The following is a 26,121-nucleotide window of genomic DNA, read 5'->3' on the forward strand; positions in this document are numbered from 1 at the left end:
GGTAACGTGTACACAACTGCATTTACTGGGGTAAAGTGTGCATAGAAATGCATATGATAGCATACCAAAAGGCATTTCATTTCAGGAATTTCCTTTACAAAACTGTGTATATTAGGTAAAACTGCATACAAAAATGTGTATAATGGTAGAAAATTTCACTTAGATGCTGATGAATTTTCATTGTTGTTGTTGTTTAGTCGTTTAGTCATGTCCGACTCTTCGTGACCCCATGGACCAGAGCATGCCAGGCACTTCTGTCTTCCACTGCCTCCCGCAGTTTAGTCAAACTCATGCTGGTAGCTTTAAGAACACTGTCCAACCATCTCATCCTCTGTTGTCCCCTTCTCCTTGTGCCCTCCATCTTCCTCAACATCAGGGTCTTTTCCAGGGAGTCTTCTCTTCTCATGAGGTGGCCAAAGTATGGGAGTCTCAGCTTCACGATCTGTCCTTCCAGTGAGCACTCAGGGCTGATTTCCTTCAGAATGGGTAGGTTTGATCTTCTTGCAGTCCATGGGACTCTCAAGAGTCTCCTCCAGCACCATAATTCAAAAGCATCAATTCTTCGGTGATCAGCCTCTTTATGGTCCAGCTCTCACTTCCATACATCACTACTGGGAAAACCATAGCTTTAACTATGTGGACCTTGAATTTTCATTAGGGCCTTTTTAATTATTTAATGGAAACTGATGTGGGCATGTGGAGGACTGAACTTAAGTGGGAAAATGAGAAGCTAAAATTGACAGATTCTCCCATCTATAGTACACATGTTGCTTGAGATTGTGTGTGTGTGTGTGTGTGTGTGTGTGTGAGAGAGAGAGAGAGAGAGAGAGAGAGAGAGAGAGAGAGAGAAGTGGGTTACAATATGGCCAATTTGACATACACATTGACATTATTTTTTGTGCAATTGCATAAGTTCTTTATCACCCCCTCTCCAAATACCTACCTTTGGTGATCCACAATCATGTACAGTAACTAAGCTCAGAAAATAGAGGGGACTTTTCTTATCAGCAGAAGAATGACACGTGTTCCTCACAAAGTCAATCCATGCACTGCCTCCAGCCTCTGGTTAGTTCGATTGCTCTTTCGGTTTCATTAGCACTAAATTCACCTTTTGGGGGGGAATTAATTTTAAGAAAACCCTGCTTGACTTGGCAAGGCCTCCGCTGAAAAGATCAAGTTACTGTTTGTAAATGCCAGACATGAATTACTTCTGCAGAATGCCTGTTCCCTGACTTTTCGAAATCATATTCCAAGTATTGACACTGTTGCTACTTTTTTATGGGGGGGCAGATGTTAACCTCTGTCCATGCCCAGGCTTCACTGAGTGATACAATCTAGGAAGACTCAAAACCATCCCAGGCACTTTTCATTTTGCACAGGCTTCTGAAAGGTCACATATGTCATGCATATTATCTACAATGCAGATTTTATTTTATTTTTTGTAACAGTTCCATTCCTTTTAAGCAGTGTGCTGATGTCATTGGGATTACTCCAACATCAGATTATTTAAATATGACTAGGGCTGTAATATTCCATTGGTCTAATTGATGAGCCACGCACTTAAACCATTTGCTGATTAATCAGTTTCGAGGCAATTGTATATGGCAAGAGCAAAGTTGCCTTATTAGAAAGAGTAAACGGTTCTGGTGCGCTGCTGTAATAGGGAATTTGAAAAAGAGATAGTTACAGAAATATAGTTATTCAACCTGCTGTCAACATTTGGAGTGAAATGCAAAAAAAACCAAAACAAAATAATGAATTTTGCAAATTGATAGTTAATGTTGTTTCCTTGAAATGTATTGGTGAGATTTACAGCTCAGCCCTCTGCATTCATATGCAGTAATTCCTGTTGAGTTCACTGAGATTTATTCCCAGATAAATATGTTTAGGATTAGCAGCCTTAATGTTTAGGTTGGCAGGTTGTTGTTTCTAAGTATCTCACAAAATCATTCTTGAAAACCACAGTGTGATTTGGAAATCTTGCTAAATTTCGAACATGTGCAAAATTTCATGCTATTCCTCTGGAATGCGCTCTGCTTTCAGGAGACATCAATGCTGATGAACTTTTGATGCCAGGTAAAAATATGACTATTGGGGGGTGAGTGAATTTATCAATTATGGCTCCTCTCAGTTTCTCTTTCTTGTTTTTATTTTCAAACTTAAAAGTCAGTTCCCGTATTTCCATATCAGTTTGCAGATTTGTTTTTAAGTCCTCATGAAATACAATTTTTTGCAAAGCATTTTTCCCTAATGTAATACATTTTTATGTTGTTTCCCCTAAAATGTGCATTTGTAGGGATTAGATACTGTTGTGTACATTACTTGGCTAGAGGACTACATTGCAAAATTTAGAGAAGTGCAAATTTCCAAGAGTAGCCGTATTTCAGTTCAGGCATTATCTTGAAAAGCGAGAATTAGGTGGGGTCACTTTTCAATGCGAACTGAATCAAATTTATACCCCATCCCTTGCAACACTCCATCGAAACGAAAGTGGTGTCGCCTCATTTGGCTGACGCATTTGTGTTGGTAGCATTCTGTCCATTTTTAGATTTAAGTTCTGTTGTTTCTTTGTCTTAATATTGTCTCTGGGGTTATGTGACCAACGATGGGCAGTTTATAAGTAATTTAAATCAATAAAGTTAATAATAAAATGCCCTAACTTGGTATTATCAGGTCAGAATCATCAAAAATCGTCCTTACACACCCTCGTTTCTGTGGTGGCCTTGTGGATGGAAAGCATCCTTAGTTGTTTTCCACCCAAGTTTTAGAAAACAGAGGGTGATGTTCACAAAAGGACTGCTAGGATGTGGGATGTGAGGGGAAAGGAGGGCAAAAAACCCAAACATGAGATTGGTTGCTGTAAACCATGTCGATCCCAGCAGCCGGCAGAACAGATGGAATAATAAAAAGGAAGGTGGTAGGAGCGAGAGGAAACTATTTATCGTGAAGTGTTCTTTACACAATCGGTAAATGATTTGCTCTTGCGGTGCCTCTTTGGTATCCCTGTTGTGGGAGGCCGAAAGAGCTTCTTCCCCCTGCCCCGATCTTTACAAGATTAGGTGTGGCCTGGTGGCTTACTGTCACTTATTCAGCTGTTAAAGCAGCTTAAACCCTCATAAGAACATTAACATTTGGTGGCCAATACCAGATTGACCTTTATTCATAAAGTCTAAAAGGGTTGGAAGTCGAACAGATTGGTTGCCAGCCACGGTCTTTTATGCGCCGTTTAGAGGCTTTGATTTCTTCTTTCTTCCCTGCCTTTTCTTTCTTTAATCTGACATCACGGACTCGAATCTGTTTGAGCTCTATGTCAACAGGCCTGAGCTAGGCTTTTCCTTTTGAAGAAGAGTTTGTGAGTATGTTTGGGGAGGTGGTGGAGGGGTTTGTGTGAAGAGATGGCTTTTAGGAGAGAGAGAGAGACGGACAGACAGAAAGAGAAGGATTTGCCTTCGGAATGAAATGCCTCACGGATAGCTGGGAAGCAAGAGGCCCTGAATGGAGCTGTATATGCAGATCATCAAACTGGAGAAGGGCAAGAGACCCTTTATCTCAAGCCAGCGGGTGTTTACACAAACTAGGCCATTTACACAGAGAATAGGAATGTAAGGATTTCTATTAACTCCTCCTGAAAGTTTTACTTCATGACACGCACAAAAGAGAATCTCCGAGCGAGGTGCTACAAACAAAGCCAACAGTTTAGAAAAATAAGGCATGTTGGGAAATCCCATTCCAGACACCTGACAACAATTGTGCTGGCTCAGCTCAGTTGGGCCATGGTCCTCCACAGCAAATAAGTTGAGGATTCCGACCTGATGGGAAAGTAGCGTCCGAAGAAGCGTTTTCAGCCAAATCTCGCCCCATCCCTGTGAAAGTGGGTGAGTGAATAAGTTGGAAGGAGTGCTGTGGATGATTTCAATCACAGCCGCAGCTCTTATTTAATGTTGAAATGCAATGGTTATGAACATTTGACTTTCCAAAAAGAAAATGAGCGCTGTGGATTTTGGAGCACCGCTTGTTGGGCGGGCTTGGTCAGGCATCAACTCTCAAATGCCACAGTCTGGAAGCAGTATAATATAATGGCTCTGTTCAAGAGTTTGTAAGTGGTGTGAATGGACATGCAAGGGGAAAAGAGAGTAGGCAGGAAACCACCAGTCCCTCTCCCCATGCACAAGTTGGAGGGTAACTTGTAGAGGGGGCTACACTGTTCATGTCGTATCTCCACGTTTTAGAACCCTGATTTTTCCAGGGTTCTAAAATATTCAGTCCACAAGCACAGGAGCCCCTGCCCCAATTTCAGATAGTAACAACAACAATTTATTTCTACCCCGCCCATCTGGCTGGGTTTCCCCAGCCACTCTGGGCGGCTTCCAACAGAAGATTAACAATACATTAAAACATCAGTCATTAGAAGCTTCCCTAAACAGGGCTGCCTTCAGATGTCTTCTAAACACCAGATAGTTGTTTATTTCCTTGACATCTGATGGGAGGGTGTTCCACAGGGCAAGCACCACTACCGAGAAGGCCCTCTGCCTGGTTCCCTGTAACTTCGCTTCTTGCAGTGAGGGAACCGCCAGAAGGCCCTCGGAGCTGGACCTCAGTTTCTGGGTTGAGCAATGGGGGTGGTTGGTTAGAGCATGGTGCTGATAATACCAATGTGTATTCTGCATTGCAGGGAGTTAAACTAGATAACCCCATGGTGTCCCTTCCAAGTCTACAATTATATGTTTCTAACACTAGTCAATTTATCACATATTATGTTTCAGCTCATGGGGAGGGGATGGCAGAAGGGGGCAGAGCTAGCATGTAGCAGCTTGATTCAGTTGGCACTTAAATGTGAACCTACCTAATTTTCACTTTCTGAAACAATACGCAAACCGAAACACAGCCGTCCTTCAAAATCTACATTTCTCTGAATTTTGCAATGCAAATGTGTACAAAGCAATGTGTACAAAGCAGCGTATTACTGGGGTAAGATGTGCATAAAAATACATGTAGCGGTGAAAGTAACCCAGTGCACAGCCCTAGTGCATAGAATCCTGGAATTGTAAAGTTTGCAGGGACCCCCAAGGCCATCTAGTCCATCCTCCTGCAATGCAGGAACCTCAACACATACATAAAGGTAAAGGGACCCCTGACCATTAGGTCCAGTCGTGGCCGACTCTGGGGTTGCGGTGCTCATCTCGCTTTATTGGCCGAGAGAGCCGGCGTACAGCTTCTGGGTCATGTGGCCAGCATGACTAAGCCGCTTCTGGCGAACCAGAGCAGCGCACAGAAACACCGTTTACCTTCCCGCCGGAGTGGTACCTGTTTATCTACTTGCACTTTGACGTGCTTTCGAACTGCTAGGTTGGCAGGAGCAGGGACCGAGCAACGGGCGCTCACCCCGTCGCGGGGATTCGAACCGCCGACCTTCTGATCAGCAAGTCCTAGGCTCTGTGGTTTAACCCACAGTGCCACCCGCATCCCTTACATACATAGAGCTATCTTATTAGGGAAAGAGCCATAGCTCAGTGGTAGAGCATCTGCTTTGCGTACAGAAGGTCCTAAGTTTGATCCCTGGCATCTCCAGGTAGGACTATGAGAGACTCCTGTCTGTAATCCTGGACAGACACGGCCAGTCAGTGCTGAGTTAGATCATAGCTGTCAACATTTCCCTATTTTTAAGGGAAATTCCCTTATTCCGAATAGGATTCGTCGCAAGAAAAGGGAAAAGTTGACAGCTATGAGTTAGATGTGCTGGTGGTCTGCCTCAGTATAAGGCAACTTCTCAGGCATCTATCTGAGGCAAACCTCCTTTCTGCAAATCCATAGCAGGACCACTGCCAAAAACATTCATTCCACTAAAAGGGGTTTTTGAATCCAAACAGGAGTTATATCTATATTTCAGAAGACATGGTCTGAATGAACGTTTTGAGTTTTTTTACCTGTCACAGGCCATTAGCTGAATTGCTTAAAGCAAACTCCTGACAAACGTAATTGCCGGGTTAGTGTTACAGAGCTTTGAGATACTGCCCACAAGAAAAAGATTCTTTAACTAACCCCCACTTTCCCTGTTGAATAAAGTGATTTGTTCCAGTAACAGCAGTAATAAAATTGCTGGAATGAAACAGGATTGTTCAATGAGAACCTGAATCCAATTTGCTGTGCTAGTACAATTACACTTTTATCTCTGTGTTTACTCATTTGAAGGATTGCTGCAAGGGGCTTTTATATACAATTAATGGGATTAATGGCTCTCAGGACACCATCTGGGAGCACAACACCTTCGTTTTGCATTTCAATGGCATGTTGACCTCATGCAAAGTAACTTCCCTGAGTTCAAAGTGCAGGTCTCCTTGTGAGTCTCTACGTAAATCAGAAAAACAAAATCATGAAAAATTCATGAAAAATCTGAATGAAACTGAATTTTGAATTTATATTTCACCTTCTCTCGAAGCCCTGACTGAAGTTTTTAATATTCAATGTTTTGATATGTTTTCAAATGTGTTGGAAGCCACCCAGAATGGCTGGGGCAACCAGAGAAGCGGATACGGAGCAATGGATCCAAACTACAAGAAAGAAGATTCCACCTAAACATTAGGAAGAACTTCCTGACAGTAAGAGCTGTTCGACAGTGGAATTTGCTGCCAAGGAGTGTGGTGGAGTCTCCTTCTTTGGAGGTCTTTAAGCAGAGGCTTGGCAACCATATGTCAGGAGTGCTCTGATGGTGTTTCCTGCTTGGCAGGGGGTTGGACTCGATGGCCCTTGTGGTCTCTTCCAACTCTATGATTCTATGATTCTAAATGTTGTTGTTAATCCTTCCCATGGTACTATGGGGTTAGAGCAGTCCAAAATATCTTATCAGCATTAATTCTGGCAACAGGCAAATACTTTTCTCTTTACTTTTGGCTATTCTCTAAAAATGCATTGGAAAACTGTTTTCTCAGAAATTTAGACCAAGCTCCAGGGTATCCTCTTCCTAGTTCCTACAGAATGGTTATATGAGCCATAGACAAGGACAATCAGAGCTGCGGGTGTACAGGATTAACTGTCTTCCCCTCTCTCCAGAGACCTCTGGGAACTATAGTACCATGAGGTTGGCTAGAGAACTCTGACTGAATCTTTTGCATGCTCGCCAAACTAGAAATTCCAAGATGCTTCAGAAGAAGACTGGTGTAAAGCCAACATATGTTTCCAGTGTGGAGATGTCCAACATCTGCCATTTCCATTCATTTCAATGTCGGCTCCTCAGATGCAGCACTCATCTATTGACGGTGTCCCAAAAGTTAAGCTTGGTAGTGCTTCCATTTTCCATTGCATTTCTATCCTAGTCTTCTACTGAAGAGCTCAAGTGATTGGGGAGGGACCAGATCTCAGTGATAGAGTAGAGGCTTTGCAGGTAAAAGGTTCCAGGTTCCATCTCAGGGATCTCTAGTTAAAGGGATCCAGTAGCAGATGATGGAAAGACACTTGCCTGAGACCCTGAAGAGACACTGCTAGTCAGAGTTGATAAGACTGGGGAAGATGGACCAATATCTGACATATTTAGTATACAGTGTGAACATCCTCACTATGACTCTGTGGAGTGGGTTCGCCCAAGGCCAACCAGTGAGCTTCATAGCTATTCAGGATTGCAAACACCAACACCCCCCATGTCAAATGTTCTTTCTAGCTCCTCACCTTAGGAACTCGCTGTATAATCTAGTCCAGAGGAGGAGAACCTGTGGTCCTGCAGATGTGGTTGGACAACCACCTCCATCAGCCCCAGCCAGCATGGCTAGTGATCCGTAATTATAACAGTTGTTATTCCCCCAACAACTGGAGGGCCACAGATTCCCTTATCCCTGATCTAGTCAAACAATACACCTATGAACAATGCTAATGCTGAAGCCTTAATTAGGAGGGGTTATTATAACTGAAAAAGCTGTTGATGAAGCATCGGGAAAGAGTGATTAAACCACATAGAATGGTTCCATTTTACAGCGTAATTTGCAGATTAAGTGTCCTAGACATATTTATGGACCGGAAACTAGCAGGCCTTGGGCTGAGGTTTGCATTGCCTGGCCAAGCTCAGTTGAATAGCAAAAACTTGATCTGTTACCTTGATTGTGTTTCTGGCAGGTTTTCTAATTTTCAGCTAAGAAATGTGACAGCTAAAACACTTTATGTCAGGGCCTCTCCTCCTTTCTCTCTCTCTCTCTCTCTCTCTCTCTCTCTCCTTCCCTCCCTTTTTGGTCTTACTTTGTCAAACTCACCATCCACTGAAATATCTCTATATCTATCTATCTATCATCTATCTATCTATCTATCTATCATCTATCTATCTATCTATCTATCATCTATCATCTATCTATCTATCATCTATCATCTATCATCTATCTATCTATCTATCTATCTATCTATCTATCTATCTATCTGAGAAGCTCACGGGAAGGACAGATCCTGAAGCTGGCCACCTCATGAGAAAAGAAGACTCCCTGGAAAAGACCCTGGTGTTGGGGAAGATGGAGGGCACAAGAAGAAGGGGACAACAGAGGACGAGATGGTTGGACAGTGTTTGACCAAACTGCGGGAGGCAGTGGAAGACAGGAGTGCATGGCGTGCTCTGGTGCATGGTCAGACATGACTAAATGACTAAACAACAACAACAATATCTGAGAAGTTTGTCGTCGTCCCCACACACACACCACTCCCCTGTGAAGTAGGCTCTAAGGTAGGGATATGTTTTAAGCACAAAGGTCACATTCCCTTCTGTGGGATAATCAGCCTCATATCAACGACATCCTTAAGTCTAGTTAATACCATGGCGTAAGATGTCCTGCCGGGCTTAGCTATGTCCACGTCTCCTCACCTTGGGAGGAACTAGGTAATGAAGCCTTTGTCTCAGCGTATGAAAAGCTCGGCGTATGAAGAGGTTTGAGATGGTTGCTCCAGCTCAACCTCATCGCTCTCACAAGCCAAGATGTTGGGAGGAGCCAGGGGCAGAGCCGACCATAGTGGCCACGCAGCTTCAATGACAGGTAGCTCTTCCTCCACATCCTCAACCCTCCTTCCTCTCCGCAGCAAGAGGAGGTGGTGAAGGAGCCGCCCACTGGAGTCACACTGCAGTGAGCTGCAAAGAAGGTTCTCCACTTTTGCTCTAGAGCAGGGCTTCCCAAACTTGGGTCTCCAGCTATTTTGGGCCTATAGTTCCTATCATCCCTGACCACTGGTCCTGCTCGCTTGGGACAATGGGAGTTGTAGGCCAAAAACAGCTGGAGACCCAAGTTTGGGAAAAGTCATAGATTACTCTGACTCTTAGCTGTGATGTCTTCAGTCATTTGGCGTTTTCACAAGAAGCTTTACACCGCCTGCCTCTTCGACATTTTTAGCGTTTTGACTAGGGCGCATTTCTGATTTATGGGAGCTAACTGCCAATATTTTTTCCTTTAGTGCTGCAGCAGTGTCAGCTCTGAGTGCTGATATGACGGTGGCATGTTTGCCACTGTGTGCTTCTATAGCATCTCACTCAGTGACATTGAAATAAGGACCATTTAATATTATGAATACCATGTGTCATTTATGCAGAGGCCGATCTGAGGCATAACGGATTCAGCAGAATAAAATTCCAGTTGACTACAGCAGATATGGGGGCAAGGTGATCTGTGCAAACCTATAAATGCTTCTTCAGAAGTAAGTCCCATTGAGTTCAATAAGGCTTACTTGTAAGGCTAGGAATGGATGAATCTGCATATATTAGTTTCTCTCGATTTTTCATTTTCCCAATTTTAAGTTCTTTCCGTTGTCATTTCCCCCACACTGGCAAGCAAAAGGTCCACATGAAGTTTTGTACACATTTTCTAATAATATATGAATTTTCTCAGGCACAGCTTTTGCTTAGTATAAACATTTTTGCAAGCATTTCCCCATCAACAGAATGCATTTTTGGTTCATTATTTCCAGCAACACTTTTGTATGTGTTCTTCGGTTGGAGAACAACACTGCAAAATTTGGAGATGTGCAAATTTCAAAGAGAGCGCTGCATTACAGTCTGTGTATGGTTTGGGAAGCGTGATTTATGGGACCTCAAGTTTGCATTACAATGTGAATGAAACAGATTTCTCCCCCACTCCCATCTGGGCAAAGAGTTGCAGTCATGGCTCTACTAATTCTGTTCCACAATTACTGCCTCTACTGCACAGAAAGGTACTCATTGTCAAGGGCTTTGTTTTCTGGAGGAAAGTTTTTGTGAAGCACAATGCTTGAGCATCACACTTGCTCCTGGATCCCTGTACAGGGCAGATGAATTTTCCTGCATTGCATCTGGTTGGACTGATTCTTGGTTCCATTCGAAATCTATGATTCTATGACTAGTCACATGCACTGCAAAATTCAGACAAGATCTATTTTAGTAGAATTGCCGTGTTTCGATCCGCATAATGTTTCAAAAAGTGAAAATTAGGTATATTTCCCTTTAAATGCAAACTGAATCGAATTTATCCCTATCCCTTACTCTACAGCAGATGCTAGAGGTGACCTTTAAGAGCACATTTCGCTATGTCAGTTTTGCCTAGTGTAGGAATAGTTAGACCAACATTCTGGTATACAGTGGTAGCTCGAGTTACATACGCTTCAGGTTACAGACTCCACTAATCCAGAAATAGTGCTTCAGGTTAAGAACTTTGCCTAAGGATAAGAACAGAAATTGTGCTCTGGCGGCACAGCAGCAGCAGCAGGCCCCATTAGCTAAAGTGGTGCTTCAGGTTAAGAACAGTTTCAGGTTAAGTACGGACCTCCGGAACGAATCAAGTACTTAACCCGAGGTACCACTGTAGTGTCTTATTTCCATTTTGATTCTGCATGCTCGCTGTTTCTCTCTCCCTCACCCTCTTTCTTTTTATACCCCACTTAAATAAACTACTTAATTGGATTTCTGGGCTGCCCTGGTTTCTGGACACACTCAAAGGCTGGTTCCCCCACCCACCCACCCCCGAGAAGTTATGGAGACCTTGTTTAAGACGGGACAGCAAGATTCTCAAGGTCAAAGCCCAATCCTGCCTAATAACATGATGTCCTAAGCAAGCAGTGGTGGGTGGGGACGCTGTCAAGAATTAGCTCCATTTCTTCCACATAGTTTGTCAGCGCACTGCTTATATCATTCCATCAAAGTTGTCAGGGCACCACAGGCAGATAATTAGATACTCAAAGGTTTCTGTTCTGAATGCCTATAAACAGTGGGAAGAAATAATGAAGAACAGCCCACTTCAGAACTCTGTATACCCTTGACAAAGGCTGGCTGTCCCAAGATTGGGAATTAATATAATAATAATAATAATAATAATAATAATAATAATAATAATAATAATTTATTTATACCCCACCCATCTGGCTGGGTTTCAGAGCAGGTAATCTTCATAAAAAGCGGAGGGGGAGGGAAGAGAAGGGAAATAAAAGATCAGGCTGAATTCAAATTAAAGGCAAGGCGGAATAGCTCTGTCTTACAGGCCTGACGGAAGGAGGTTAAATCCTGAAGGTCCCTAGTCTCATAGGACAGAGCATTCCACCAGGTCAGAGCCATCACTGAAAAGGCCCTGGCCCTGGTGGAGGATAGTCTGACTTAGGGCCTTAGGGCCAGGGACCTCTAAACTATGGTTATCCATGGGCCTTAAATGTCTATGAGCTTAAGTTTAGTGAGTAGGAAGAGTCTTTGGAAGTGAGAAGCCCAGAACCAGAGGCAGAAGAGGAGGCTAGAGAGGAGGGGGGCCAAGTGGCTGGCTGGTGAGGAAGCCAGGCTGTCTCCCCCCTCCTGCTGTGACCAGCAAAAATGTATTAGACTAGTCCTGTGGACATCAGTTGACTCTCCCCAATCCTTGCACCTTCACTTAAAGGTAAAGGTACCCCTGACAGTTAAGTCCAGTCGTGAACGACTCTGGGGTTGCGGCACTCATCTCGCTTTACAGGCCGAGGGAGCCAGAGTTTGTCCGCTTCCACAGTTTTTCCAGGTCATGTGGCCAGCATGACTAAGCTGCTTCTGGCAAAGCCAGAGCAGCTCACAGAAACACCGTTTACCTTCCCGCCAGAGCGGTGCCTATTTATCTACTTGCACTTTCGAACTGCTAGGTTGGCAGGAGCTGGGACCGAGCAACGGGAGCTCACCCGTTGTGGCGCCTCGAACCGCCAACCTTCCAATTGGCAAGTCCAAGCAGTGAAGGTTTAAACCACAGTGCCACCCGCATCCTTACTGCACCTTAACTTAACTTGCAGGTAATGCACTGCCCTACCAGTCTCAATGGACACCAGCCACCACTGAGCACATCGTCAGAAGGGAAGCATGGAAAACAGCACCAGGGATGGAGGAGATGAGTTGTTATCTGTATGTGAAAAGCACCACCTACAGTACCCCACCATTGGGAAGATCTGCTGAAGGAGGAGGAGGAGGAGTTTGAATTTGATACTCTGCTTTATCACTACCCGAAGGAGTCTCAAAGCGGCTAACATTCTCCTTTCCCTTCCTCCCCCACAACAAACACTCTGTGAGGTGAGTGGGGCTGAGAGACTTCAGTGAAGTGTGACTAGCCCAAGGTCACCCAGCAGCCGCATGTGGAGGAGCGGGGAAGCGAACCCGGTTCACCAGATTACGAGTTTACCGCTCTTAACCACTACACCGCACTGACTCTCCAGTGCTGAGATTTGTCTCCCGAAGATCCGTGCAGAGTCAAAACTGGTCCTGTGTGGTTTACCTGGAGTTGAATTGTCACAGCGAATTGCCGAAAGACGTCCAATGTGGTATGTCCTTTAAATATCCTGGCTGGTCCCTTTAAGGTCTCACGGATTATTAATCAACTCACTCCAGCTTCCTTCCCTCCTTAACGTACCTGGAATGGATGGTCCCACGGTTAGGCAGGATCAATTGTAAAAAGTGGAATTAGTCATTCTAAATCATGCAGCCTTGGTCGAAGGGAGCTCTTCTAAAAAAATCATTAAACAATCATGTATTCCTATTGATTTATTCAAAATACCTTGAAGGGAAGCAGATTAAACAGAAGGCAAAAAGTAAACTAATGCAGATTAAATGGATGAAGGATGGGCCAATGGTTCCCAAGGCAGTTTTTCTACTAATGAGAGGAAAATTATATGTACACTATTACCAGGATAAAAGGGTCTATTAGAGGTCTTTTGCTTGACATATTTATGTATTTCAAATACTAAGTAGCACAGTGAATTAGGTTTACTCCTGGCATTTGTTATTTTTATTGCATCTCCAAGTGATAAACATGGTTTGCCATCAAGGGCAGCTTGTTGCTTTGCTCAGGAGGAGAATCTGGACAGCAGGGAATGTCGAGAGCACCTACAGCTGCTTATTAGAAGGGTGTCCATCCGTGGCCCAAATGCAGTCTGTTAAAATTGCCTTTGTAAAATCTGCAGAAAGGGACTAGAGCAAACAGGGAAGGTAAGTGGCTTGATCCAAATTCCACACACGGACAGCTTCTACTGTGTTCTTTCTTAATTTTAATTCTTTTTAATCTTCTGCTTCTGATGGATTCTCAAGTAGAATCCACCAAAAAGCTACATGACTAATGGAATAACATGCCAGCTGTAACGCTTCCCCGTCTTGCTCCCTTTCCTTGCGATGCGTCGCTGGAAGCTCCACAGAAGGCCCAAAGCCTGCGTAAATTAGGATGCAGGGAAATTGCGATTTTATGCACACATACAGACACAAAAGATCCTTCTTTAATCACTCACGTTGCTTCAGGTAAAAGCGGCTAGCTCCAGACTTCTGCAACCGCTCTGCAATGAAAGAGGGTTAGCCTTCCATCAAATGAGACGCAGCGCAAACTCATAGAGGCTGCAGACCGGTTTTACTTTTCCTTTATTTGTAGGCTCTTTTTCCTTTCTGCATTTATGCCCCACTTTTCTTGTCTGTAAAACCTCCCCCTGACCCTCCGTTACTAAAGTGGAAGGCACAGAAATGCAAACAAGTGCAGAAACTGCCAGTGTTCAGCTATTCATCCAGAAAACGAGTCAACCTAGTGAGGATCGTAAGTATTCGCTGCTGTTGTTGCTTTGAGTCTGCAAATGATATACATACCTGTTTGTATCCCCCACCTCAATTGCCTTGTATTTCCTTTGTATTGCAATGAATGGGTTGGATTAACACAACGGCAACATGATTTACATAATTCACTGTGCAATTTCACCACAGCGGACAGCAAGACAAATAGCAAGTTTTTGGTGGGGAACGAATTGCAACAGAAAGGAAGCAGTGCTGCTTGTGGCTAAGAATGGGAAAATGGTGCCCTCCTACATTCCCCTCAGGTACTAGCAACAGAAGCGATCAAAGTACACTCGTTCCCAGCAAGTCAATAGCAAGGCTTCTCCGTCCCTCCCTTTCTCCTGCTCATTTCAATGGTGGCTGGCTGGTGCTGCTCTCTGGGATGTGTTGAGTGGCAGCTGGTCCCAGAAGGCTCTTGGAAGGGCTCTGACGAAGGGTCAACATGCAGAAGCTGAACGGGATAATTCCATGTGGCAGGTGTCACTGTACACTCAAACGCGGGTGGTGCTGTGGTGTAAACCACTGAGCCTCTTGGGCTTGCCGATCGGAAGGTTGGTGGTTCGAATCCCCATGACGGGGTGAGCTCCCGTTGCTCTGTCCCAGCTCCTGCCAACCTAGCAGTTCAAAAGCACGCCAGTGCAAGTAGATAAATAGGTACAACTGCGGCAGGAAGGTAAACGGCATTTCCATGCGCTCTGGTTTCCATCATGGTGTCCCGTTGCACCAGAAGCGGTTTAGTCATGCTGGCCACATGACCCAGAAAGTGGTCTGTGGACAAAAGCTGTGCCCCTTGGCCTGAAAGTGAGATGAGTGCCACAACCCCATAGTCGCCTTTGACTGGACTTAACCGTCCACGGGTCCTTTACCTTTTACCTTTACCTTAACACTTAAACGTCTTCTGTGCAATAGCTCCTGTTGTTGATTGGCTAATTTCCACCATGCCTTACAAATGAATAACAATAAAAACAAACGTTGCATGTGCAATCTCGGCATAATTTTAATAACACTTAGCATTTATACTGCAGGAGTCACCAAACCAGCACCCTCTAATCCTCCCTATGGCATGTGTAAAAGGTTTCAGTAAATGTTCCCTCAAAAATCCACAATTAGGAAGGGGGAAGTTATGGGGTGGCAAAACAATTTTTTGTCTCTGTCTTTCCCGCCTGCTCTTTTAGACCACATGAGTGTCATTTTTTTGTTATGCCATGCACACCCCGGGCAGCCATTTTGTGCTATGCCACATACTTTTGACAGCCATTTTGCGACTGGTGCCCTTGGCACTTTCTCAGAATTCCTAATGTGCCCACTGCGCCCCCCCAAAAGTGTTGTAAGTAGGAAGACAGGTGGGTGAGGGACCTTGCTGAGGGCAGACTAAGGTTGGGGGGCAGTGCCCTGCTCAGCCCGATGGACCAGCCCCACTGCCCCTTTTCCACCCTCTAAACTAGGGCCCTCTGAATTGGATCGTCTTTCAGCCTCTTGATAGCACTACTTTCACTCGGAAAACCGAAACGGACAAACCTTCAGCATAGCTTTATGGAGCGCTACACAAAGTGTCTCTCTTATGCATTGATTCTCTGGGATCTCAGGAAATTATTCAACAAGGCAAGTGTGACCTTATCAAAATCCTGCACAGTCTGAAGCAAACTGCTTTAAAAAGGAACACGGGCAATCTGCTGACAGTCAAAGGGAACGAACAGCAACTAAAACACTCTGAATTACCTCACAAGCCTTTGTGGAGCAACCCACCACCAACAGCAATTTGTACATCTAGAGTTTTAGTCAAGTAGGCCCTGTTCTGGAGGGGGGGGGGAATCCTTGCATGTAGAGAATTGACTCCATTCACCACTGTTCTTTTCTCAGAGCTTTTCTGTTCACATACCTTTGGAAGATTACCGAGTTATTAAATAAACACTTCTGGAAATCGTTTTCTTAAGGGACTTGCTCGAACATTCCCTTTAAAAAAAAAATGCCCCAGCATTTTCAGAACTGTTGCATTTCACTGGAAACATATATTTCATTTCGATTTGTTGCTTTCAACAGTTTTATAGCTTTTCTATATTTGTTTGTTACATTTATTTTCCATTATTTCTAGACCCAAAACAGCTTCAAATGAAACTGCTGAAATACAGTTGATGTTTGTTTGTTTGTTTGTTTGTTTGTTTGCCCTGACAGGACACAAGGCAGCTTACGGATAAAAAAATAAAAACATAGAAAAAGGAATAATAAAAAACACAAATGAACATTGATAGGATTACAACTATATACATATATAAAATCTGTTTAAAACATACCAATAATTACAATAAAAACAGCATGGCACCAGACCTTTCATGAAAAGTGGTCAATTCCCCAAAGCCCGCTGGGGAAAAAAGTCTTCAGCTGCTGGGGGAAGATCAGCAAGGAGGGAGCCAGCTTAGCTTCTCTAGAGAGGGAGCCTGGGGGCAGCCACCAAGAAGGCCCTCTTCCGCATTCCCACCAGGCCTCTCCTGAAGATTTCAAAACCTGGGCAGGTTCATATGAGGGACTGTGGTCTTTCAGATAGCTTGGACCTAAACCATGTAGTTAAGACCAAGAAAAGGGAAAGGGAAATCATAAAGCTGGTATAGGAGGCAGGTGAAATAATTATATATTTTTTTATCTCATAAAGTGCTTAGAACTGCTTTAAACTGCAGAAAAGCTGGTTTAATCCTTTGCATCTTTCTCATCTTATTGGGGATTGTTATAGTGGATTATATTGTCTTTATGTGTTGTTTTGTTATTTGAATATTTTTGAATTGCCCAGCAAACTTTAGCTATTAGAGCAGTATATGGGTGGTATCCAAAGATGCTCCTACTCCGAGTAAACCCACTGAAATGAATGGACATCATTAACTTTGGTCAATTAATTTTTAATGGATCTATTCTGAATATAACTTAGGTAGATACAAACAAATAATGTGAAATGGTGTTTACCATCAAAGCAGAAACTCATTTCACCTGTTGAACAACTAGCTCCCACCTGTGATTTCGCAAATATCTATATTTAAAATAGGTTTTTTTTATTTAAAAAAAGAAAGCACTGCTTAGTTAACCAGGGCCCCCTGTTTAATGGATCATAAGGTTTTTGATTGAGTAATCTGGGCAATTAGTCAGCTAAACATCATAGACTTATTCTAAGCAAGCACCAAAAGACAGTTCCTATTACAGTTGAATGCTCTGATGATCTATGTTGGAAAAGTTCTGAAGAGCTTGGCCATCTGTGGAGTGAAATTGCAGCAACTGTTGAGCCGAGTACAGCAGTGCCACTCAACCAGAAGTGGAGAGGCAGTAAAGAAGGATATCACATCATATCCAGTTAATGAATAATGCTTTGCACTGAGGTGGCAAAATAGACTATGCAAACATTGGCTTTAGAAAGTCAATCCCATTGACAGAGCGCAAGGGCAGAATTTATTAGTGATGGCCCATCTGCCCTCGGCTCAACTAAAACCAGCTATTCCACACACATACACAAACGGAAATCATTCTTTTGAAAATTCAGGCACCATCATTAGGAAACAGGATCCCAACGTCTACTCGGTGGAGGCTGGTTCATTAGGGTGAAGGGTGCACTGCCCCGGTGTTATGTACTGAGTTGAATAGGATCCAAAATGCAGCAGTCTGATTGGTCCTAGAACAATAGGATTCAGAATGCAGCAGTCTGATTGGTCCACAGGAGCCACCCAATCCAACTCCAGGTGGAAGTGAATCCGCAACCTGATTGGCCTACAGGAGAATCCCGGAATTAGCCAATCACATGGGGCCCATTGTGTAAATAATGTATATAAAGCAGACATTCTAGAGGGGACTTCCATTCCTCACTACTATGAGCTGAATAAAGAGCATGAAATCCACACTCGACCCTGAGTATATTTCACCCACCAACCTCAGCCAGCCCCCACCTGCCTACCATCTTGCCAGTGTGGTGTAGTGGTTAAGAGTGGTAGTCTCGTAATCTGGTGAGCCGGGTTCGCTTCTCCGCTCCTCCACATGCAGCTGCTGGGTGACCTTGGGCCAGTCACACTTCTCTGAAGTCTCTCAGCCCCACTCACCTCACAGAGTGTTTGTTGTGGGGGAGGAAGGGAAAGGAGAATGTTAGCCGCTTTGAGACTCCTGGAGGAGAGTGAAAGGCGGGATATCAAATCCAAACTCTTCTTCTTCTTCTTCTTTCAACCAGACGATAGAGTGGCACTGCTTGTCACCTTCGTTGTCATCTTAGTGTTGCCTTTGTAGATCACATCAGGGAGGAGGATGGGGACTAAACTAGGATCAGTTGGCTCTCCCTGTCTTTGGCTCTGCAGTAATTTCTGAACTCTCTGCTGGGTCACAAGTATGTTGCGAGAGAAGTGCTGGCATACAAGAAGGAAGGAAGGAAGGAAGGAAGGAAGGAAGGAAGGAAGGAAGGAAGGAAGGAAGGTTCCTGTAAGCCCAAATTGTCCACCTCAAGAGAAACTGCTTGCAGCATCTCTTTATGTTACTACTCTGTATGCTACTCTGGACTTACTTGCTCCCAATCTATGAGCCTAATAATAATAATAATAATAATAATAATAATAATAATAATATATTTATACCCCACCCATCTGGCTGGGCTTTCCCAGCCACTCTGGGCGGCTTCCAACAAAATATTAAAATACAGTAATGCATCAAACATTAAAAGCTTCCCTAAGCAGCGCTGTCTGGCAGTGGTTTATTTCATTGACATCTGGTGGTAGGGCGTTCCACAGGGTGGGTGCCACTACCGAGAAGGCCCTCTGCCTGGTTCCCTGTAACTTGGCTTCTTGCAGTGAGGGAACCGCCAGAAGGCCCTCGGCGGTGGATCTCAGTGTCCGGGTAGAACGATGGGGGTGGAGACGCTCCTTTGATTTAGGAGAGTGGTGAGAGGGGAAAGCGTTTCTCAAACTTGGGTCCTCAGCCGTTGTTGGATCAGTGATCAGGGATGATGGGAGTTGTAGTCCAACAACAGCTGGGGACCCCCATTTTAGAAACACTGCTGGGGAAATTGGTTTGGCTCCCTTGCCACCACTCCCATTCACAGTATTTTTTAACCAAGGGCAGAGGAATCTATCAATGGAGAGGCCATTTTCCTGCTTAACTTCCCCCACCCACCCTTTTTGCATTCTTGTTTGCCTGCATCCTGACCAAGTTTGCAAACAGCCTGGGCTGCATCATTAGGAGTATAGCATCTAGATCAAGGGAAGTAATAGTGCCACTGTATTCTGCTCTGGTCAGACCTCACCTGGAGTACTGTGTCCCGTTCGGGGCACCACAGTTCAAGGAGGACACTGACAAACTGGAACGTGTCCAGAGGAGGGCAACCAAAATGGTCAAAGGCCTGGAAACGATGCCTTATGAGGAACGGCTAAGGGAGCTGGGCATGTTTAGCCTGGAGAAGAGGAGGTTAAGGGGTGATATGATAGCCATGTTCAAATATATAAAAGGATGTCACATAGAGGAGGGAGAAAGGTTGTTTTCTGCTGCTCCAGAGAAGCAGACACGGAGCAATGGATCCAAACTACAAGAAAGAAGATTCCACCTAAACATTAGGAAGAACTTCCTGACAGTAAGAACTGTTCAACAGTGGAATTTGCTGCCAAGGAGTGTGGTGGAGTCTCCTTCTTTGGAGGTCTTTAAGCAGAGGCTTGACAACCATATGTCAGGAGTGCTCTGATTGTGTTTCCTGCTTGGCAGGGGGTTGGACTCGATGGCCCTTGTAGTCTCTTCCAACTCTATGATTCTATGATTCTAAAAACAAATGCTCTCCTTTGCCACTGATGCCAAAGACTATTTGAACCCTGAGGTGCAACAGACCATGTGCATGGAACTCCAAAAGTATTTTAGCCACACGTCCTTTGCTGTCTGTCTGGGGCCATTCACAGGTCACTGTGAGCAGCATTTCAGTTGATGTTTGGCATTTGGATATAGAAACTGCTTTGCAAAAGACACATGCACAGGTGAGATGGGCATGCATCCATATAACTAGCCAGGTCTCTCTCTAAAGTGTTCAGAAGGGGCAACCAGAAAAGATCTAGCCCTGATTCTGTGTGACTTAAAGAGGAAATGTTGCTGTTTTGAACCAAGATCTTCTGCATGGGAGTTTGTAGCTGACAACAGGAGAGTCACAGGTTCCTATCACTGGATTAGGACCATCGTTTCTCACAACAGCCCAGTTCTCTGGCTACATATGATAGTGACAAACTCATTCATTCAAAACAGGGTTGGGTAACTTGTGGGTCTCCAGGCATTGTCGGACTCCAACTACTATTGACCCCAGCCACAAGGGCCTGTGGTTAGGGATGATAGGAGTTAGAGTCCATCAATGTCTAGAAGGCCACAGGTTCTCCAGCTCCTATGCTAAAAGTAGATAAGTGGAAAGTATGGAGACAGTTCAACTTCCTTTAACCACACACCTCTTTTGGTCTAAAAATTTAAACCTGCCCTCATTTTCACCTCTTTGTACATTGTGGAACAAGGCCCAGGTTTTTAGACAGACAGGTCTGCCACCTTAACATATAGCTTCAACCTCAGAAACTCTGTTTCCCAGTTTCAAAATCAGGCATCATGCAATGATTGCACCTTCCTAAAATCTGTACTTGCTTTATACCTCAAACAATGGTGGCAGCTCCGACAGAAAATGTTGGCAAAGTGCATAACTTTTATAAATGTCCTCTTGTTTTAAGTTGGTTTCCAGCAAAAGGGTTCTTTGTTAAAATTATAGCACCTTCTCTGTTGGATACACCAGTTGCTTTTCTGGAACACAGAGTTAACATTTTAAAGCTTGTATGCAACATGCATTGGGGTGTTGTATTTTTCATTTAAAAATCCTTTAAAAAACCCACAAAAAATACCATCAGCCTAGCCTTTAGCAGAGAGTCACTCACAAAAATTAAGTTTGCTTGGCAGAGAACATACTCAGCAAAACTTCCTTCTGAGTGTGTGTGTGTGTGTGTGTGTGTGTGTGTGTGCAATGCAGAGAAAGCTTCAGTTAATCTTTTTGTTCTTTTCATGGTCTATAGTGAAATATCTCTATGTCCAAATGGCCTGGATCCAGCTTTAGGTTTCTCTCTTTTTGTCTGCCAGTGTTGCTTTCCTGGTTTTGTGGTCTGTTTTTTGCACTAGCTGAATTTAAGAAACACTGCCCAAATGAGCTCCCCCCTCCCACTAAAACCATCTGAGGGCATACTACACTAACCCTTGTAATTTTGAGCAGCCATATTGCTGACTAAGAGCAGGACCTTACATCTGGTGGCACCCTCCTTGTGGAACGCTCCCAGAAAGGCCTTCCAAACCAATATAGTTTCTACTTGCAAGGTTGACCTGTTTTATAGGCATTGGGGTCTGTGAAAGGCTTTAACTGATAGCGGCCTCCTGATGAAGAGATTTTTGCTACCTACTAATGTCTCTACAGCAAGCCCCCAACCTGTGCACATTTAACTCCTTAGATCCCAGCTCAATTTTGATAATAACATCCTGTCTTTTCTCAGAGTTCCTGGGCACCTGTAGATGGTCAGCATGGAGGAGAGAATACTGGAAACTTGATGATATGCTATTTGTCCACAACTAAGGAGATGTTGAGGAGCTACAGAACCACAGTTACAGCTAGCAACAGTTGAATCCATCAATGTTGGTCTCTCTCAGTTCTTCATCATTCAAACCTTAAGTTCAGTTCTCCACATTCCCATGCAAGTTTGCATTAAAAAAAATATCCTCGTGAAGATTCACCAGCATTTTAGTATGATTTTTTCCTAACATGCAGGGGGGGTTTGCAAAAAAAAATAAAATGCTAAATATACACACATTTGCAAAGCAGTTTTCCCCAGTACAATGCATGTTTGCATGTTATTTTCAGGAATATGTGATTTTTTAAAATCCACACTCTGCCCCTGTGTGTGAATTTTTGTACGTGTTACATGGCTAGGGAACTGCATTGCAAAATTCAGAGAAGTTCAATCTTAGAAGAGTGGCTGTGTTTTGGTTCGTGTATCATTTCAGAAACTGCAAATTGGGTGAGTTCACATTTAAATGCAATGGAATCAAATTTCATCCCCATCCCTTGTCCCATTAATAGCAACACTCCTTAAACAACTTCTGCCAGCCAACTCTTCAACTTGGAGTTGCTCCTCTCTCTCTCTCTCTCTCTCTCTCCAGTTTCAAAACATCTTCTTTCTAGGGGTCTTTGTTCCTGACCCACATCCAGACTAGACAAAATGGTGAGCAGAACCTGTGGCTGGAAAATAACTTGCTCACAAAAATCCTCCTCACAACACTTTGCTCTTGTGTCGGATGTTGCCAGAACTACAAGGCTGACCTGAAATCTCCAGGTTTGCATTTATCCCTTCCAGGTGACAGGGAGAGGGCTGGAATCTCCAGGTGGGCAACAGAGCCTTTAAAAAAATGTGTTGTTTTTTTATTAAGAAGACCATTCATGAGGCTTGCAAGCTTCAGCCTGGCAGGAACCAGTTGCAAGTCATTGCATAAGACACTCTGCCATCCCTGGCTCCCTTCTCCACATTAACTTCCGTCTCCAAGGCTCAGTGGTGGGAGGGAGCACAGATGAAGGGCCCACCCCCGTGACATCACCAGGGGCAGTCCTTAGGTCTCAGGTCTGGGCCATGAAATCTCAAGGTCTGGGACGCTCCTGACCTGGCAACCCTAGTAAGATGTTCACTGGATATTCAAACATTCCAAATAAATCTATAAAGGTAGATTTACGGGCCAGTCTTGACAGACTCTAGGGTTGTGCGCCCATCTCACTCAAAGAGGCCGAGGGCCAGCGCTGTCCGAAGACACTTCTGGGTCACGTGGCCAGCGTGACATCGCTGCTCTGGCGAGCCAGAGCCGCACACGGAAACGCTGTTTACCTTCCCGCTAGTAAGCGGTCCCTATTTATCTGCTTGCACCCAAGAGTGCTTTCGAACTGCTAGGTTGGCAGGCGCTGGGACCGAACAACGGGAGCGCACCCCGCCGCGGGGATTCGAACCGCCGACCTTTCGATCGGCAAGCCCTAGGCACTGAGGCTTTAAACCACAGCGCCACACTATAAATCTATAGTGTCAGACTAATGTAAGTGAATGCTGCTATCTGTCCCCCCACCCCGCCTCCCAAGAATGTCTATCACTAACCCACACTGTTACCAGCTGCAGAGGAGGGGATTACTACAGCAGGGGCTGTGTTGTTGTTGTTGTTGCTTAGTCGTTTAGTCGTATCCAACTCTTCATGGCCCAATGGACCAGAGCATAATAATAATAATAATAAATTCTTATTTATATCCCACCCTCCCCAGCTGAAGCCAGGCTCAGGGCAGCTAACAACAATAAAACAGTACAACAGGACAACACAACACAACACAACACTCTAAAATCATTCATTATAAAATTAATTCAAATCAAACCAATGGCAACCATTGGGCCAGAGCTCTGTGAAGATTGTTGAAGGAGGGAGTCAGGCTGTGCCCTGGCCAAAGGCCTGGTGGAACAACTCTGTCTTGCAGCCCCTGCGGAAAGATGTCAAGTCCCGCAGGGCCCTAGTCTCTTGTGACAGAGTGTTCCACCAGATCAGAGCCACAGCCGAATAAGCCCTGGCTCTAGTTGCCAGGCACTCCTGTCTTCCACTGCCTCCCATAGTTTGGTCAAACTCATGCTGGTAGCTTTGAGAACACTGTCCAACCATCTCATCCTCTGTCGTCCCCTTCTCCTTGTGCCCTCCATCTTTCCCAACATCAGGGTCTTTTCCAGGGAGTCTTCTCTTCTCATGAGGTGGCCAAAGTATTGGAGCCTCAGCTTCAGGATCTGTCCTTCCAGTGAGCACTCAGGGCTGATTTCCTTCAGAATGGATAGATTTGATCTTCTTGCAGACCATGGGACTCTCAAGAGTCTCCTCCAGCACCATAATTCAAAGGCATAAATTCTTCAGCGATCAGCCTTCTTTATGGTCCGGCTCTCCCTTCCATACAGGGGCTGTAGTAGCCACCAATAGTATCTACTTCCTGTTTCAGCATTATCACCCCACTGGTTCTTCATTTTTAGTGTTTAACTGGATCTGAGCCAACTCTTCGCTGCTTTCTTTCTAGGGGAAATGGCTTGAAATGGTTGTGTGGTAACCCAGTACTATGGGTTCCCATAGGACCAGTGGCGTAGCGTGGGGGGTGCAGGGGGGGGCCGGCCGCACCGGGCACAACATCTGGGGGTTAGGGTTAGGGGGCACAAATCCACGGGTTAGGGGGCACAAATCCACGGGTTAGGGGGCGCAAATTACTTGCCTTGCCCCGGGTGCTGACAACCCACGCTACGCCACTGCATAGGACTTTTGGAAGTTTGAGAAAGTATGGTAGGCATCGCCACAAAATGACTAGTGGGGGTGTGTGGCCACTGCGCCCGAGCAGGAAATTTAATTTGTAATCCTCCTCCCCTTGCCATGATGATTCAAAATGAAAGCCAGAAAAGAAATCTAAGAATAAATAAATGCCAGTAAATAAATTGGTAACCAGCTGGAGAACCGACAGTGAGCACTGGATTATCCGATAGCTTCCTCCCACATCTCGAAGGCTTGGGGCTACCGTTTTGCTATGTATCTACCTGCCTCGATAGTGCATCATAACTCAATGTACATGACCTGCGATGGACCCCATGCAGGAACACAAGCGTGTTCAGGGTGGGAAAGCAAAACACGGTAGGGGAGGAAGCAGAGGGAAGGGTAGAAACGAATGTCAGAGTCATTAATTATTATTATCATTATTTTTAAAAAGGAAGGTCATCATAAACTCCTAAAGAAAAATGTATCCACACACAAAATGGCATCTTTGCTGATGAATGGGAGCTCTGGGTTATTAATCGCGGTGGTTGCAATTATGCATGGCTTTCATTTGCCAGGGTGTGCGGAGACGGACCTGGTGCCAAATTCATGGCTCCGCTTTCTGATGCACTCGTGGCCCCTTGCATACGCAGCATGGCACGAGAGACGCAGGCGCATGCCGGCAAGAGAGGTACTGTTCATCAGAGGAGCTCCTGTTGTTTGCCAGAGGTCTTAAGGGGGATCTTCTATTTCGTTCGGTGGTAATGCCCTTTTTGTTGACAAAAGTAAATTGATGGCAGTCAAGAGGGGAAGCGTTTGGTGGAAAAAATTCTGTTGACCCTTCTCAGATTGAATTTGACCACAGAGCAGGATACCAGCAGTTGCAGAAATGATAGATTATTGTAATGACCGGCAGAATGGCCTTTTGGCATGTTTAAATGGCAATAAATTTCACCAGGAAGAGGGCAATTTAACTAGTTTCAGGCAGCAAGGACCCTCTTTGTTTGAGGTGTAAATAAATTGCGGTTCATTAACAGCGCACACGAATTGCGCTTGCGGCACAAAGCTTAAGGCGGAAGGTGTTAATATTTAATTTAATTTCAGGAAACTCTTTGCCTGGAAGAGTTGTTCATGTACATACTGCAGGCTTTCTGGATTCTGCCTGATCATTTGAATAACAAAGCTTAGCATTTATGCAGCACTTTCGCACACTGAATGTGCTTCTCACAGATGATGATGTTGCAGTCCTTATAGAAACCTTGCAAGAAATAATTATCCCCATATTACATGGTGGGGGGGGGGATCAAATGCTCCCCAACAATTCACTAACAAAAGTTGGGCTATGCTTATAACACCCTGATCCTCATAGCAGAGATCACTGCATTACAATGAAACCACAAAATGTGACCAACACAACACCATTATAAAAATCACCAATCGCTTTAAAAGACAGGGTTGCAGGTTTGCAGCAAGAAATCACTTTAAAAATAGAAGGCAGAGGAAACAAATCCACAGAGCTAATATGTTATAAAAACCATCAAGTAATTTGAAAGGCTTGGGAACAGAAAGATGTATTTGACTGGTGCAAGGAAATATTAAGGTACAGTGGTACCTCGGGTTACATACGCTTCAGGTTACATACACTTCAGGTTACAGACTCTGCTAACCCAGAAATAGTGCTTCAGATTAAGAACTTTGCTTCAGGATAAGAACAGAAATCGTGCTCCGGCAGCGCGACGGCAGCAGGAGGCCCCATTAGCTAAAGTGGTGCTTCAGGTTAAGAACAGTTTCAGGTTAAGAAC

Source organism: Podarcis tiliguerta (assembly GCF_965153285.1).
Source record: "Podarcis tiliguerta genome assembly, chromosome: 9".
NCBI lineage: Eukaryota > Metazoa > Chordata > Lepidosauria > Squamata > Lacertidae > Podarcis > Podarcis tiliguerta.